Source organism: Eretmochelys imbricata, chromosome 14 (genome assembly GCF_965152235.1).
Source record: "Eretmochelys imbricata isolate rEreImb1 chromosome 14, rEreImb1.hap1, whole genome shotgun sequence".
Taxonomy (NCBI): Eukaryota; Metazoa; Chordata; order Testudines; family Cheloniidae; genus Eretmochelys; species Eretmochelys imbricata.
This window is the reverse complement of record NC_135585.1, coordinates 24,047,336-24,052,148: the sequence shown is the minus strand read 5'-3', so window position 1 is coordinate 24,052,148 and position 4,813 is coordinate 24,047,336. Positions and strand designations below refer to the sequence as shown.

General features: G+C 46.4%; 1 non-coding gene across 1 annotated transcript; it reads left to right on the top strand.

Moving 5' to 3' along the window:
* The first annotated feature begins 1,842 nt into the window (after positions 1-1,842).
* Positions 1,843-1,915, top strand: TRNAK-UUU (transfer RNA lysine (anticodon UUU)). Its single transcript has one exon. It is a non-coding gene; the product is annotated as a tRNA-Lys (tRNA).
* Positions 1,916-4,813: the final 2,898 nt, after the last annotated feature.

Genomic DNA, 4,813 nt, shown 5'->3' with positions numbered 1-4,813 from the left:
TCCTCTGGTTATTTCCACTTGACGCCTTCTTCAGCCGATGGACACTGGATTCTTAGGCTGGCACCGCCCTGATCATTCAGTTATTATCCACACCAAGCATCCATCCACATACATCCTCTATCTCTATTTTAATCACAATTGTTAACAAAGCAAGATGAATACAACAAAAGGGCCGGGAGTCTCTGGGTGCTGTTTCTGTTGTTACAGAGTATTGTTTTGAGTCTCTCTCTGTGTGAGTAGTTGTTATTACAAAGAATTGCTTTGAGAACAGACTCTGTCTTAGAATGTAGTAACGCAATTAGCAGCTTGCGAGTTTAACACACAGAGGGAGAGAAACAGTACCAAAAACCAAGAGACCTCTTAATTAGTAATACCCTGGAATTTAAACTATGGGGAATCAAACTCATTTGTGATTTTAATACAGAACTTCTTTAATATGATCCAACATTTGTCTATGCAGGGAAGTTTATCATCATAGCTATACCAGTATAATTATGTCCCTTTGGAAGTGGTAGAAGCTAAACCAGAAAAAAGCACTCTCATTCCAAAATGAGGCTATGTCTACACAACGCACCTTACTAAGGCGAGGCTACACCGCTGCAGCCACACCACTGTCAGGTACACTGTGTGACCACTCCTTATCACCAGGAGAGAGCTCTCTCAGCGACAAAATAAAACCAGCCCCAGCGAAGGGCAGTAGCTTCATCAAGGGGAGCGTGGCTCCCACCGAGGAAGTGCTGTCCACACCATCACTTTTCGTTGCTAAAACTTTTGTCATTCGGGGGGTGTTTCTTCACACCTCTACACGACAAAATTTTAGCAATGAAAGTGCCAGTGTAGACATAGCCTAAGTGTACCTGCACAGGGAGTTACACTGGTATAATTATACTCCATAGTTATGCTGGTAAATTTCCCAGTGTGGACAAGCCCTTTACTGACAATACATTAGCTCGAGTTACAATACAACTGAAAACTAATCTAGAGAGGGTCACAGAAACTTTTGAGGGTGGGGTTAGCAGGAGGCCCCCTAAACAGTGTGAATTGGAGTTAACAACCTATTGAGTTGGATGAGGCAGTTGTCGCTTCCCAGACACATTGTTTCGGGCTGACTGCAGACTCAGGCAGCTATTGCTGCATTGGCTACATCTGGGTCCTGTTTTCAAGATTTCCTCTATAACTGTGATCCCTAGAAACGTACTTTTATTTTTTTTTTTTAATGCAAGCTGAGCTTCTGATGTAATTTGAAGAGTCCAGGGTCTGGATTTTCAAAAGAGCTCAGCTTTCATTTAGGCACTAAAATAAATAGCCAGATTTTCAACACAGCACACGAGGTGTTGAGCTCTTCTGAAAATCCGGGCCCCGTTGTGAGCCATGAGCCCTGTAAAACTGGACCTTGAGCTCTTATGTAAATCTGGCCACTGGTGTCATGCCCCAGGCTTTACCTACAGTGCCTATGCCTTAATCTGGCCCTGCACACAAACCAATCATTAAGGCCTAGATCCTCAAAGGTATTTGGCACCTATCTCCCATTGATTTCAATAGACATTAGGAGCCCAAATGCCTTCGAGGATCTGGACCATAGTGTCTGTGCTGAGGAAAAAATTTCTCCCATGCATATCGTCATTCTTGCATCTTCCTCTGAAGCATCCATTGGAAGCAGAGAATTGGACTGGACAGACCCCAGTGTCCACGCAGCAAGGCAGTTCCTGCTCTAACATTCTGTTTTAGCTAACATTCCAGCTAGCATGTGTCTGCAACTGGAGACAGAGCGGTGCCAGGACACTAAACATAGCATGTTGGTGAGATTGCTGCTCATGCTCTCAAGAGGTCAGCATCTTCCAAGCCTGGCTAGCTCAGCTGGTAGAGCATCAGACTTTTAATCTGAGGGTCCAGGGTTCAAGTCCCTGGTCAGGTAATCAGCTTATCCAGCTACTTCATACACCAGGAGTTAAAAAGGTCTCTGTGGATTTCTTCTAGATTCAGGCAGAAGTTAACCATCTACTAAGAAATGGGACTTTTGGAGGCTGCAATGCACAAAATTAATGGTACGCTGCAATATGGGACTGTGGTGTGAAGAGTGGATCAGGGTCCAAGTGCTTCCAAGGCGGGGTCTGCTTTGGTCCCATCACTGTATTTTAGGGGAGCACTTAATAGACACTAATATGCACTGAGCGACACTAAGAAAATGAAGACTTAGAGGCTGTTGGCTTCTCAAACACGGACCCCTGGCACGACTGCCTGCTCAGAAGCTAGTTAGTAACCATCCCCAACTGGCTTCTGCGATGCTGTTTCTACACTGCCTGCCAAACACTCACCCAGCTGTCACTGAGCTTGATAGCCCATTCATTACTCCCATCTACTGAGGCTTAATTCCACTGACGAGAGCTGCACCTGCATAAAACTAGAAACGGGAAGTGGGGAATCCGGGCCTGTAGCTGCAGACTGCTCACCTGGAGCTCCTCACACAGAAAAATTAGTGTATTCAAAAAGAAAATTACCCATTACGCCGTGATGCCTGCAGTATGTCTCTGCTCTGAAGTCCTCCCCGGGTGACACACCAGCCCAGAGACTTTAGTGGGAATAATTGACTGTTTGAGTGCTCCAGATGGCTGCCAATTTTTAAAATCAGAGTGACATTCAGACGCAGAGGATTAGTGCTTTGGAAACCATGCAGTGCCCCAGTCCAAACATACCATACAAATGGCCGCAACAGCTCAGGCGAGCTCCCGGGAGGCTGCTGCTTCCTCTGTCTTTCCTGATAATTGCCCTTAGTAAAAATATCCGCTCAGTAAGGACTGCAGCAGCTGCTCTGCATTAAGCACCAATAAAGGCTCCAGTTCTGAGGGCAAGGGAAAAGCTTTCACTAGCTGCAATAAGTGAAGAACATTGCCAAGCGGAGACTGCAGCCATGATCAGACTGTGTCACAGACACCCAGAGAGGCTGATGGTTTGAGGGGCTCATTGGAGGGTGCCTGAAAGCAAGTTGGCCTCGTCCTGATCCCCCCAAATCTGGGCTGTGACTGTAGTCCATTCCTGAGAACAGGGCCAGACACAGAGTTCAGGGATTATTCAGAGCTCAGGGCCCATCCCTAGGCCTGATGGGTGATGTGCCAAATGCTCCTTGGCTGAAAAGCATCCGTGGCTCCCACTGGCCTCACAAGATCAGGCCCTACATAGGGCAGAGTGATGGAGCCATTTTTTTACATCCACGCAAAAACATCATGGAAATTCCCCAGTTGAGGCACTCAGATGCATTTCCCGCATGATGCCTGAGACTGTGTTGGATTCATACTCACTGATCAGAGAAGAATGAGTTGCTTGGGCCAAGGGAATGGACAGAATTTGATTTCATCCATCTAAGAATGGGGTTAGGGATGGATAAACAAGGTCTGGGGGGGCTGGGAGAACCAACCTGCCCCTTCCCTCCCTGACAGTAGAACCCAGTGGGAGCAGAAATTTGAGAAAGGGTCTGATAATGTGGGTTGTTCTTCACTTCTGATTTGTGTCTGGGCCTGGAATCAGATGTGCAGAAACCTGCAAGAAAACCTAATCCTGTCTGTGCAAAATCTGCCTGGTGCAGAGGACTTGTGCAAAGGCTAGGTGCTGCCTCAGTCACACGGAGATCCATGGAGCTAATATGATGCAGAGGATTTGCGAAGGCTCACAGCAGGAGCTGAAGTTCACCCTCCATGGTTGGAAGGAGAACTACTAGAAGTCCTATAAGATTCCAAGGCCAGCATCACAGACTTCGGTGGTCAGATCATCTGACTTTGGGGTGCTTACTGTCATGACCCCACAAGTCTCAAACCTGGACTGATGGATGCCCTGTTTGGAAGAACACTGGAACCTCTAATTGGTCACAGGTAAACCCAAAGAGAGGCACGGGAAGTTGTCTGTACGATGGGGTGAATTCCTGGCTGGCTGCTACATCATATCCTGACTTCTCATCCAACTCCTGAGCCCAGCTTTCCTGCCTTCCTGCCTCATTACTGATCTCTGCTACTGGTCCATGACTCCTGGTCTGACCCTTGGCTCAACTCCCGATTCTGACTCTCACTATGACCCTTGGCTTGACTCCTGATGCCAACTCTTGCTCTGACCAGTCGGTCTGACTGCCCAAGCAATGGTCTTGACACTCACTAGATATGGTCCAGACTCCAAATTCTAATTCTTCCTGGAAGTTCTGGAATGTCTGGGTTTAAGCTAAGTCCCTTCTAGTGGTGGATGATCATCTGCCAAGTTCAGATGGAAGTTTGGTTCCAATCTTTCCCAAAGTTTGCAGCAATGTTTGGATCTGGGTTTTGGTTTGGATTCCTCCCTCAAGCTTATAGAAACAAACCTGAACTTGAAATCATCTGAGATTCTTTCCGTCATGAGTAGAACTTCGGGTGAATTAAGATGAACTCAAGGAACAAAGATCCTATGTTCATAAAAATTAATAGCCCTTGTAATTAAAAACATGGCAGAGAGAGAGACAGAAGGTAGCTAACACAAGAGCAGATGTAGCCATAAATAGTTTGGACCACTGACTACAGCACAGATCTGCCAATTTACACCAGATGAGGATCTGTTCCCCCATGTTCTAAAATTTTTCATAAAGTGTCATTGACTTTAAGAAATGGTCAAATGGACATAAATTAACCTGTTTAAATTTCCTCTGCCCAGCGATCCTCAGGGTAATGCAGCCAGTCTACGCTTATGAATTGTGCTGTGATAAACACCAGCTTTTCACAAAAATGCAGTCACTTCCTGCGCTAATCTCTCGCATCGCTTCATAGATCTGGCAGGAGATCAGCCCTACACCTTGCACCGT